A 13193-nucleotide genomic window follows, 5' to 3' on the forward strand; every position below is an offset into this window, starting at 1 on the left:
CCCAACACTTTGGGAGGTGGAGGGGAAAGATTGCTTGAAGCCTGGCATTCAAAACCAGCCTGGGCAGGAAAACGAGACCCCTGTCACTATAAACAATTTAAAAAATTAGCAGGGCATGGTGGTGCACACCTGTAGTCCCAGTTACTCGGGAGACTGAGGCAGGAGGATCCCTCAAGCGTAGAAATTGGAGGCTACAGTGAGCTGTCATTGAGCCACTGCACTCCAGCCTGGGTGACAGAGCAAGACTCTCCCTCCATCCCTCCCTCCCTTCCTTCCTTCCTTCTCTCTCTCTCTCTTTCTTTCTTTCTTTCTTTTCTCTCTTTCTTCTCTCTCTTCCTTCATCCCTCCTTCCCTCCCTCCCTCCCTTCCTTCCTTCCTTCCTTTTGTCCTTCCTTCCTTCCTTCCTTTTTTTTTTTTTTGTGAGACAGAGTCTCGCTCTGAAGCTCAGGCTGGAGTGCAGTGGTGCAATCTCAACTCACTGCCACCTCTGCCTCCCAGCTTCAAATGATTCTCGTGCCTCAGCCTTCCCAGTAGCCAGGATTACAGGCTTGCGCCACCACACCTGGCTAATTTTTTGTATTTTTAGTAGAGACAGGGTTTCACCATGTTGGCCAGGCTGGTCTTAAACTCCTGGCCTCCAGTGATCCACCCACCTCAGCTTTCCAAAGTGTTAGGATTACAGGCATGAGCTATCGTGCCCGGCCTGAGACTCCTACTTAAAAAAAGAAAAGAAATATCATGAAATGACTGTTGGTTTGTACTGCTCAACAATTCAATCTTAATTGCAAAACACTTCCTTTTATTTTGTAACACTACTCAACACATTTATAGATCATTTAACAAGACTTAATTTCATAGGTAATGAGTTTTCAAGGTATATGCAGATTTTGGCAATGTTTTCTGGAATAAGAAAACATGGAACTCTCCAAACACAATATAGTTATGATTCAACATGAAAGCTGTCTTTTTTATTTGGTACTCTTCTGTATATTTGCTTCAGACAGCTGTTCTCTAATCATTGGTTGGGTCCTAGTATATTGTCTGGAAAGCAAGATGATAAATATTCATGACTTATGATGTTTTAAAGTAATTGCAAGTAAAAAATGATTGCATTGATAATCAATTTTAATTCCTTTTTGTTTTGTTTTGTTTTTCCGCCTCCACATTATTGGGTCATAAGTTTTTAAAACTTAAGTTGTTATTGTACCTATTCCAGGATCTTCTCAGAAAGGCAGGAAAAAAGAAATTATTTCTTTTTCTAAAAGCAAATGCAAATGATCAGATATTGAAACATTACATGCAAATTAGTGAAACATTCCACAGATTTTCTGCAGCTGCTCTTCACCCCCTCCCTCAACTCCCACATTCCCTTATATATTCTAGCCACACCAGATATTTCATTATTTCCCAAATTTGCCTGTATACCTATATAATCCAGCTTGGGAGAGTGGAATTAAAAACATGTGTGTTTAGGAGAGAGTCAGAAATTGGTTTAAATCTGTCTCTATCTCTTACTATCTGTGTGGCTTTGGAAAAGTCACTTCATCTCTGTGTGCCTTGGTATCCTCATGGGAAAATTCAGACAATTGGCACCTCAACATAGTGCTAGGTATATAGCACATGCTCAATAAATTGTTATTGAGTGAAGGATAAAATATAACATATAAACCACCTAATACAGTGCCTGGCACATAGTATTGGTAAACAGTAAATCATCATTTACGCTCTGTTCCTCTCTGAGGCCTGCTCTCACATTCCTTTTTAATCTAGCAGATACCTAACTATTCTTCACGTCCCACATCAAATGGCATATCCTTGGAGATGATTTCTCTAACCCTTCCAGGCAAAGCTAATGTGTCTAGGTCTGCATTCTCATAACATCTTTTCCCCCCCATCATCCAGGACCTGTTGTGCCCCTCAAAGAAAGAGAGGCCACCATAAGGCCAATCTGAGTTCCCAAAGAGATCTCTCTCTCCCCATTAAGAAAGTTGCACAGGTGAGGCCAGCGTAACTGTGGATAGCTAAGAGTCTCGTGACTTTTTTTTTTTTTTTAAAGAGACAGTGTAGGCGAGGCTGGAGTGCCGTGGCATGATCACAGCTCGCTACAGTCTTGACCTCCTGGGCTGAAGCCATCCTCTCTCCTTGGCCTCACAAAGTGGTGGCTTGAGCCACTGAGCTCAGTCTCATAACATCTTACACCTAGTGTTCATAGCATTTTGTTGCCATTGCCATTGTTGATATGTCTATTTCCCCAGCTAGACTACAATAACCTCCTTAAGGGCAGTGACCCTATCATACTGGTCTTTGTATCTGTAGTTTCTAAGTCCCAGGTATACAACAGAGCAAATAAATGTTTGAAGAAAGATGAAGAAACTGAATTGTCTGCCAGAGTTTTTACCAGTATGTAGGACTTGACTATACTTTATAATTCACATATCTATCTTCCCCACTAGACCATGAAATCTTTATCAATTTTTCTTTTGTTTTTAGGCAAGGTATCGCTCTGTCACCCAGGCTGGAGTGCGCTGGCTCAATCACAGCTCACTGCAGCCTTGACCTCCTAAGCTCAAGCGATCCTCCCACCTTAGTCTCCTGAGTAGCTGGACTACAGCTGTGCACCATATACCAACTAATTTTTTTTTTTTTTTGTAGAGACAGGATCTCACTATATTGACCAGGCTGGTCTCCAACTCCCGGGCTCAAGTGATCCTTACACCCCTGCCTCCCAAAGTGCTAGGATTATGGGTATGAGTCACTGTGCCCTGTTAGACCATGAAATCTTTAAGGAAAGGCCCTTTTTCCATGTATCTCCAGGACCCACACAATGCCTGGCTCAATAAATGTCTACGGAATTGATAATAGGCAAAAATCTGTCTTTAGGGCTCTTTCACCCATTCTCTTCTGTTATTTAAGTAACCCTCCTCCTCACACTTCACAAGATCCTTACAATATCTGCCTTTCCATGTGTGCTGTTAGTCTGTCGTTTCTTTTGCTAACTTCCAAAGGATAGGTTTAAATAAAATAGACTCATCTTTGCTAAAGTGTTCTTAGCTAACTCCTTGCTAGTTCTTTGATTCAGTGCCTTAATCCAGCTACAATGTACGTTGTATACAGTGGCTACCCAGTTGTCAGCTGGCATATCTAGCCCTGGGCAGAGATTTGATTAGTTAGATATAGTGCATCAACCTATGAAATCTCTCAATTTTGAACCTATCCTTTTAATATGGAGAATGAAATTCACCAAATGTAATTTCCCTCTTTCAGTTTGGGAATGCTCAAGTCATGACCTCCTATGGACCTGGGAGAAAACCTTGGCTCTGCCTTCCTCCCAGGTTCCCTGAAGTGACCCCCAGTTTGTTTTTGTTTGCCTAGCAACCAAGAAGGGGCCATTTGCCATGCTGATTTTAATATGAAAACATTTGGGTTCTAGTTGGGTATTCAGCTAGAACATAGTGTACTAGAATTATCTATGTCCCGTGACCTCTCTATCAAGCATTACCAATACAAAATTAATATGGAGGCCTGACTAAGATTCTTTAGTATTTTCTTATATAAAGTTGGTCTTTGGTAGGGTGGGTGAAGTAATCCAGCATGTGTCATATTCTTTTTCAGTCTTTTCATTATCAAAATTAACCCCTATTCAATCATCTAACCTTTAAGGAAGAAATTACATTGCTCATATGATTGCAAATTTAAATTCATGCAAGACAGCCTTTCCTACATATTTTTTAAAATATTAGTGGCGTTAGTTATGTTGATCAACTGGTATACCAGTTTGTACAAGGAGAAATGTTTTGGGCTAAGAGTTCTAAATTAGAATATAGTTAGATTAAGGATTGTTAGTAAAATTTTCTTTTTACTTTACCCTGATACTTGGTTTATCTCCCTTCAGACATCTGTTCCTAGAGACTGTTGTCTTTTCTCCATATCCCCCTCTTCCAATTAGAGAGACAGATAAGCAGTTGTCTTGAGAATATAAGGTCACTGGCATTCCATAAATGGATTCCAGTGCCTGCTACAGAAATAAGTGGTGAGTGTTCTCTGTCACTTGCAAACTATAATTAATTAAGTTGACAACTTTTCCTTTTTTATGTTGTGTTTTCAGAGGAGCTTTTGAAATACCTTTTATTGCATTTTCTGATTATTAGAGTAACATATGATCATTGTAGAGAATTGATAGCACAGATAATCACTAAAAAGAAGAATAAAAACTTAACACTCATAGATAATAGCTGTTAGCATTTTGATTTATTTATTTACAGCTTTTTTTATATGCATATAAAAATGTTTTAAAAGAAAATTGGGATCATATTATATATAAATGCCATATCTTGCTTTTCAAAGCATTCTTGTATCTGAAACATTTTAAGCACCATTAAGTGCTTGAAAAAACCATTTTAAATTGCTATGTAACATTGTCATGTGCATATACCATGGATTATTTCTTTAAACATTCTTTTTTCATCTTTGGATTGATTCTAATTTTTCCATCTTAAAAATAATTCTTGGCTGGGCATTGTGGCTCATGCCTGTAATCCCAGCAGTTTGGGAGGCCGAGGTGGGTGGATCACCTGAGGTCAGGAGTTCAAGACCAGCCTGGCCAACATGATGAGACATGGTGAACCCCGTCTCTACTACAAGTACAAAAAACTAGCTGAGCGTGGTGGTAGGTGCCTGTAATCTCAGCTACTCGGGAGGCTGAGGCAGCAGAATTGCTAGAACCCGGGAGGCAGAGGTTGCAGTGAGCCGAGATTGCGCCATTGCATTCCAGTCTGGGTGACAGAGTGACAGTCAAGTCTCAAAGTCTCTAATAATAATAATAATAATAATAATAATTCTGTTCTTAATCCTTTTTCTAAATTCCGATTAGACTAGAGACTTAGAAAGGAATTAACTAAGTATGTGATTTTTTTTTTCAAAAAACTTTCATAGTAAGAATTTTTAAACTGTTTTAAAGAAAGTTTGAGGCTTGGCTTACTGGCTCATACCTGTAATCTTTGCACTGGGAGGCTGAGGCAGGGAGGATTCACTTGAGCCCAGGAGTTTGAGACCAGCTGGGCAAAAAAGTGAGTCCCTCAACTCTACAATAATAAATAAATAAATAAATAAATAAATTAGCTGGACATGGTGGCCCTTTGTAGTCCTAGCCACTCAGGAGGCTGAGGTGGGAGAATCCCTTGAGCCTTAGAGGTTGAGGCTGCAATGAGCTGTGATTGTGCCACTGCACTCCAGCCTGGGTGACAGAGTGAGACCTTGTTTAAAAACAAAAAACAGGGGCCGGGCGCGGTGGCTCAAGCCTGTAATCCCAGCACTTTGGGAGGCCGAGACGGGTGGATCACGAGGTCAGGAGATCGAGACCATCCTGGCTAACACGGTGAAACTCCGTCTTTACTAAAAATACAAAAACTAGCCGGGCGAGGTGGCGGGCACCTGTAGTCCCAGCTACTCGGAGGCTGAGGCAGGAGAATGGCATAAACCCGGAGGCAGAGCTTGCAGTGAGCTGAGATCCGGCCACTGCACTCCAGTCCGGGCGACAGAGCGAGACTCTGCCTCAAAAAAAAAAAAAAAAAAACACAACAACAAAAAAAAAACTTTACACCAATTTGCCCATCTATTATACTAGCAGTGTTTGTGAGTGCCTATCCATTTCACTGAAATTTCTCTCAATTAATCCCTTAAAAGTTCTTAATTTGACTGACAAAAATGGTATATATCACTGGTGTTTTAAAATGCTGAATGTTAAAAAATATGTATACCATTAAGTTCTTAACTTGTCCCATATGTATTTATCTCTGTTCTTCTTCTTTATCCACGTTCCCTTTTGACTTTTGTGAGCTTTTTTATATTTCACATCTATCAACCCTTCTTAATGTTTGTTGCAAATATTTTCCCAGTTTGTGGCTTGTGTTTTAGGTTTTCTTGTTTAGTAATGGCTTTTGAGCTTCAACTTTTTCCATTTTTGTGTAGTCTAAATCTATTGATTTTTCCACATGTGATTTGTTCCATTGCTTATGTGCTTAAAAATTCCATTGTTTTTCAGTAGAGTTTTTGGTTAGTTTTACTTAGCCAGACTTATAATTTTGAAGGCAATGGATTTGTTCTACACAACTGTAAATATAGCTATAATTGTACTTTGTTCATTTTAAATATTTTATAGGCAGATTTGGATGTGCTAGTTATAAAAGTAGGAGCAGCTGTAATTCCTTTTAAACAGGACCGTGTGTGGAAAGAGCAACTCTTAAGAAGTCTTTTGAAAAAAGACTTGAAATGTTGACATTTTATTGCAGTGAACAACATTCCACATTATTCATTTCACATTGTGTAAGAGCCCTATAACTCAAGGCAACACAACACTCAAATTGAATAATACCCCAGCATTTTCACTTTCAGAATTATTTGACTGGAGCTTTGTTTCAAACTAGTTAAAATAGCATTTCTCAAAGGGTGGTCTTTTGACTCCCTGCATCAGAATCACATGGATACTTGTTAAAATGGAGATTCTTGAGTCCCTCCTCCAGACATCCTAAATCAGATCTCTTGGGGTTGAGGTCCCTGAATCCACATTTTAACAAGCGTCCCAGGTGATTTTGGTGCCCTCTAATATTTGAGAATTTCTAGGTGAAAGAGAAACACCCATGGAGGCAAAGGACAAAACACAAGCATGTGAGGACTTGAGTTCAAAGATAGATCTGAGCCAGGTGCATTGGCTCACACCTGTAATCCCAGCACTTTGAGAGGCCAAGGCAGGAAGATTGCTTGACCCTGGGAAGTTGAGGCTTTGAGCTCTGATCTCACCACCGCACTCCAGCGTGGGCAACAGAGTGAGACCCTGTCTTAGAAAAGAAACCCCCAAAAACAAAACAAAACAAAAAACAGTGTATCAGTTAATAGGAAAGGAATAGTCAGAATACAACAGGGTTTAAGTCTAAGAGTACTGGTCTATTAATCCGGAAAAGGAGCTCTGCTAACCTCATGTCTGAGAACGACTCACAATTCTTCAAGTTCCTTATCCTTCAAATGAGGATAAGGAACTCATTTGTAATTGTGGTGGCTCTCACCTGTAATTGTGATGTCTTTCACCTGTAATTACAGCACTTTGGGAGGCTGAGGTGGGTGGATCACTTGAGCCTGGGAGTTGGAGACCAGCCTTGAGCCTGGGAGTTGGAGACCAGTCTGGGCAACATAGGGAGAACCTATCTCTACCAAAAATTTAAAAAATTAGCCAGGTATGGTGGTGCGCCTGGGACCTGTGGTCCCAGCTACTCAGGAGGCTGAGGTGGGAGGATCACTTGAGTCCTGGAGGTTGAGTGATGGCCACTGCACTCCATCTTGGGCAACAGAGTGAGACCCTGTTTCGAAAAAAGAAAAGGAAAAAGAAAATACATGTACCAGAAGTTTCTTTTTGTAAGGTCTAATTCTGTGCCATATAGTGTTTTTCTTAATTTGGGAAAGGAATCCTCTGTAAAAAGCCATTTCTGTGGACCTCAATGCTCTATATTGCAAATTAAGACTTTCTAGAGTTCAGATTCTATTTTTAGACTGTGATCATTAACTTTCTTTTACATATCTGATTAGACTGGTGAGGTTAGCTAAGTTAATGAGTTAGCTAAGTTCATGACGTTGTAATGTCCCAACAACAATTTTTAAAAAGACATACATGCACCCAAGTATACACAATTGTAAGGTCCAGGTAAAAGAACAAATTTAACAGTGCTTCATCAGTTTTATTATTGTTAATAATAGAATTGGATGAAGTGCTAGTAGTGGTCAGCATCTGGAAGATATGGCTCCAGGAACCAATGAGTCAGTGTTGACAAGTGCAGAGTTTAAGGTCAAGTAATACTGTCCCTGAAATGATTTGAAGTAGCCGGATGGAGAAGGGAGGGAGAAAGCAGGAAATCAATTGAAGAGCTATTAAAGTCAGAAGGAGCACAAGTTATTGACAGGATCTACATCAAAAGTGGAACAAAAGGTCTCAGTCTGAGTGATGTGATGTGATGTGAACTGAGTGATGTGAATAGCCACCAAGTTGCTTTGCCTTTCCCCTCCCCCATTTAGAATCTGGATTGGGTTGGCACATGAGGTGAGGGCACACCTGTAAGAGGTGACTACATAAAACTAGTTCCTAGAATTAGGGAATTGAGAGATATGGGGGTTGAGAGGTGGTAGAGGGAGTCCAGGCATGTATTTTTCTGTTGTCACACCTTCAGGAAAGGGGAAATACGCTTTCCGAGCAATGTAATTTCCCTTCTGACCTCCATCCTCTTTAGGATTTCAGTTGTCTTTATTTATACAAAATTACTATATTCCAGTGTTATCAAAAAAATCTCAGAGGGTAACAAATAAACTATATAGTAGTAAATATTATAGAGATGCATAGTTATTTGAACCCTTCTGAGTCAAGCTCCATTCATTAAGTGTACTGGAAAGGATGTGGGATTCGAGTCTGTCAGGAACCCCTTAAATTATTCCTGAGTTGGAATTCTTTTTCAATTTCCCACTATCTGTGTGATCTTGAATATGATGTATATGAGCCACATTTTTTGAAATCTGGAAAATGGAGATAAACATTTTTATTTAGTTATTTGAAGATTAAATAAGATATAATAGAAAAAGAACCTGGTACAATGACTGGTACATAGTAAGGTCCAGTATCCTTTTTAAGTTGATTAATCAAATTTCAAAAGTCTTAATCCGATTTTCCAGTATAGTACCTAAACTCATTACTTTAGCCTTATTCTGTGGGATCCCCAATTCTTCCTCACTAGTTTTAGCATTTTTTGCTTGACCTCACCATCTATCTCTTCATTCTCTTTGTATTTTATGTTTTCTCCTTCCCTCCCACCTGTATTTTTAAGGAAGAGCATTGCCTTTGATCTGGAATCTAGGACCACCTCTCTCTAGATTCAAAATTATGTCCTTAACCTCTTGAATACTAAATATATTCTCTTGGTCTTCTTCTCAGCAGAATCTCTAAATTCGCCTCCAACTTTTTTCACGTGGCCCCTTCCTCATTTTTCTTACTACGCACTGTTCTTCCCATGGTTGTATCCAAGGTTTTTTTCACATCTCTGTTCCCCATTCCAGAGTAACATTTCTAGCCCTCCAGTGTTTGTCATCCTCTCTCTGGCTACATTCAAGTCATCCTACAGATATGCAAAACTACACTGACCTAAAATCCAACTAATAATGAATAAGAGACCTGCTTTAAGACTCTGGAATACACTGCACTTACCACTATTATTTAATTTTATTTAATATAATTAAACCTCTGTATCTACCGACAGGGGCCCAAGAAGTTTAGATTTTGTCTGTGAGGAAAATGCCAAAACCTTTCTCCTCTTTCTCTCTGCGTCCAAGTAGTCCTGGATAACAGAAGTCTAAAGCCTTTTATTTCAAGTTAATGAAAGGGAAGAAATTCTTTTTGGAGTTATTTGCTTGGAAGCCCCACACATCTGGGTATGCCTCTGATCATTGTACAAAAAAAATATAAAAACAAAAAAACAGTTCACACATTCATCCATTCAACAAATCTATCTATCTATCTATCTACCTATCTATTTATCTATCTATCCATTTTTGAGAGAGGTTCACGCTCTGTCGTTCAGGCTGGAGTGCAGTGACACCAATCATGGCTCACTGCAGCCTCGAACTCCTGAGCTCAAACCATCCTCTCACCTCAGCCATCCAAGTAGCAGGGACTACAGGCGCAGGCTACCACGCCCAGCTAATTTTTTTTCTTTTCTTTTCTTTTCTTTTTTTTTTTTTTGTGGAGAACCATTCTCACTGTGTTGCCCAGGCTGGTCTCAAATTCCCAACTTGGCCTCCCCAAGTGCTGGTATTACAGGCATCAGCCACTGCACCCGGCCAAATTCAACAAATATTTATCAAGAACCTATGATACTTCCCCCACAAAAAAAGACCAAACCAAAACAAAACAAAACAAAAACTATGATGTGATGTGACTGGGCATGGTGTCTCACGCCTGTAATCCTAGCACTTTGGAAGGTCAAGGCGGCAGGATCGCTTGAGCCCAGGAGTTTGAGACAAGACTGAGCAACATAGGGAGACTGTCTGTATTAACAACTAACAAACAAAAAACTAAACTGAAAGAAACTACGGTGTATAATATAAAATTCTGCATGAGCAGATTAAGATGAGCAGACTACATGGTTGAATAGGGGAGATGAACCATGCACACAACTATAATACACAGCAAAAAGGAATAAGTGACACATGGTGGTACAAATGAAATAGAATATATCTTTACAGAAGAGAGATTTCTCCAAGCTGAAACCTTGTGTAATTAATATCCTTCAGTGACTGACCAAATAATATGTTGGTTTCATGAAGCAAGCCTCAGCTACCAGATGTTAAAATATTTGAATTCTACAGCAGCAGCTAGACAACATCCAAAAAAAATTTAAACACAATATAAGGAAGAAATGAAATTCAATTGTTTCAACAATGAGCATAGTGTAATTGGATGAGGGCACCTGTGGGCATCAAAAGGCCCTGACAATTGCAGTGATCCATTTGTAAAGCCTTCTTTCTTTTCCTCAGGTTGTAGAAACAAAACAGTCCTCAAGAGTAAAGTGGAGAATTTCCAATTTCGTCCTTTAATAAACGGGTTGTTGGCATTGAATAGAATGAAAATAATAATACGTCTTTTCCAACCAAAGCATAATGACCCTTGTGGCCTTTCTCTCCACTCTGTGCCCTGTACTTTAGATGGTAAGCAGCAATTTGTGTGGCAACATTGAAAAAGATGTTAACCCTCTGTGCTCAGCAAGTACTAAGCAGATACAGAGCCTACATTGTGCTCACTGCGCCAGGACTAATAGCAAAGCGGTGTTCCTGAATTTTTCCCTTCCCCAAGCGCACTGAAACATAAACTCTGGCATTAATACATAAATACAATGCTCTGATTGAGAAGGTAGTGCATCCACGGATAACTGGAAAACTTACAATCCTAGAACTTTGTCTTACACTGATGTTGACATCACATAGGAACTTAGAATCTAATTTCTGTAAATGAATTTTGCAAAACCTTTACAGAAATCATGGAACAGTTAGGTTTCAAATTTTTTTTTTTTACAGTCGGGGTAGAGTGTTTTTTTTTCCCCCTACACACAGCAGTGTAAAAATGCTTTGCTTTTTAAAGGATGTTAAATTATAAAACCCAACTCTGAATTTTAAATGCCACAGATGTGAGGGTGTAACACCTTATTAGAGTTGCCAGATTTAGCAAATAAAATGACACTATGCCCAGTTAAATCTGAATTTGAGATAAATAACAATATTTTTTTTTTAGTATTAGTATGCCTCATGCCATATCTAGCAACCTTAACCTTAGACAGCATTGTTTGATTATGCAATATTTCAGTTGATTCGTTAATTTTTAGGAGGCAGGTTTGCTTTTTATTCCCTGGGTTTTCATCTTTTCCCCTTCCTGCATGTCTCCTTAGCATACGATATTTCTTTGAATGAATGGAAAGATCTTCTGTAAAGAAGACTATTCAGTTCATAAATGAATTATTTTAAAGCCCTGCACCCCTATGCAAAAAAAAAAAAAAAAAAAAAGAACAAAAAGCCCCTTTTGGTCTTCTTTTTGTGCTGTTACAATTGCTCTTCACTTGTTGATCTGGGTTTAATCATTCAGATAAGTGCTTCAACTTTAAGTGCCTCAACTTTCTGCTGTTCTGAATAAGAAGGCTCAGTATAAATGGGTGGAGGAGGGAGGGAGTCTATGGCACTGAGTCACATCAATTTGAAAAATAAATATGTAGACCTCATGTGGACTTTTCCTATAATTAAAGACTCTCACTTCCCAAAATATATAAATCAGATGCTTTACCTATTCTGATCATTTCAATGAACGTTCAATTCACGCATCCATCAGAGGGTTCACAACGGCATGAAAAGTTCATAATTCAGGCCAGGCACCATGACTCATGCCTGTAATCCCAGCATTTTGGGAGGCTGAGATGGGAGGATCGCTTGAGGCCAGGAATTCAAGACTGGTCTGGGCAACAGAGTGAGACCTCATCTCACAAAAAATAGATACATCTTCTTCACATTTTTTTTTCCAGACATGGTCTTGCTCTGTTGCCCAGGCTGGAGTGCAGTGGCATGAGCATAGCTTACTGCAGCCTCAAATTCCAGGGCTCAAGTGATCCTCCCACCTCAGCCTCCAGCATAGCTGAGACTACAGGCACATTCCACCGCACCCAGGTGTGCAACCAAAACTTGTACGAAATATTACTGATTTTTAGTATTTGCTTTATTGTGTCATAAGAAAACCTCTTTACAAAACTCGAGACAGCTTCCTATTAAGGTTATAATTCCATTATGGCAGATATATGTGATGTTCAAATAACTTTTAAAATCATTATTATATTTTAAAAATTACTGCTTTTGAAACATTTCTTATACTTTCTTCAACCTCTTTATTAAAAATATGATTTTTACACCCTCTTCTTTTGAAGTCATTTGCAGAAGAATATGTAACAATAAGTCCCTTAGTTGTCTCCAGAAATGCATAAGAACTCTATTTAGGCCGGGTGCGGTGGCTCATGTCTATAGTCCCAGGACTTTGGGAGGCTAAAGCAGGAGGATTGCTTGAGGCCAGGAGTTCAAGACCAGCCTAGGCAACATAGTAAGACTTTGTCTCTACAAAAATGAAATAAAATAAAAGGCATGATGACACATGCCTGTGGTCCCAGCTACTTGGGAAGCAACGTGGGAGGCTAAGGTGAGAGGATCAGTTGAGCCCAGGAGGTCGAGGTTGCAGTGAGCAGTGATTGCACCATTGCCTTTCACCTTGGGCAACAGAGCAAGATCTTGTCTCATAAAAAGAACTCTATTTAGGCACTTTCATATATAACATCTGCCCTCTCAGGAATCTTTTTAATGGAAAAACATTGATGTCCTTCTGTTTATGATGATTATTTTATCTTTTGTTTAACCTTCAAAAACCTACAAAAGTTTAAAAAGATGTCATGTCTAGTATCTCAGATACTAGAAATTGAAAAAAACTTTCTCAATTTGGCCAAAGTTGTCCATGAAAACTTTGTAGTCTATATCACATTAATGGTTTAAAAAAGTGAATGTTTTTCGATAGAAAAGAGGACATGAAATGTTACCAAGGCACAGAAATGATAAATACTCAAAGTGATGGATACCTCACATAC

The 13193-nt window shown here is 39.2% G+C and overlaps 1 long non-coding RNA gene and 1 other non-coding gene across 2 annotated transcripts in view; one reads left to right on the top strand and one right to left on the bottom strand.

Annotated features, from left to right (window-relative positions):
- Window positions 1-13193, top strand: part of LOC117078490 — a 100040-nt gene that overhangs the window by 13498 nt on the left and 73349 nt on the right. The gene's annotated exons all lie outside the window — the stretch shown is intronic.
- Window positions 1904-2031, bottom strand: LOC117078648. The gene has a single exon (XR_004435086.1). It is a non-coding gene; the product is annotated as a small nucleolar RNA SNORA64/SNORA10 family (small nucleolar RNA).

The sequence above is a fragment of the Trachypithecus francoisi genome, unplaced genomic scaffold (assembly GCF_009764315.1).
Source record: "Trachypithecus francoisi isolate TF-2019V2 unplaced genomic scaffold, Tfra_2.0 Lachesis_group6, whole genome shotgun sequence".
Lineage (NCBI taxonomy): Eukaryota > Metazoa > Chordata > Mammalia > Primates > Cercopithecidae > Trachypithecus > Trachypithecus francoisi.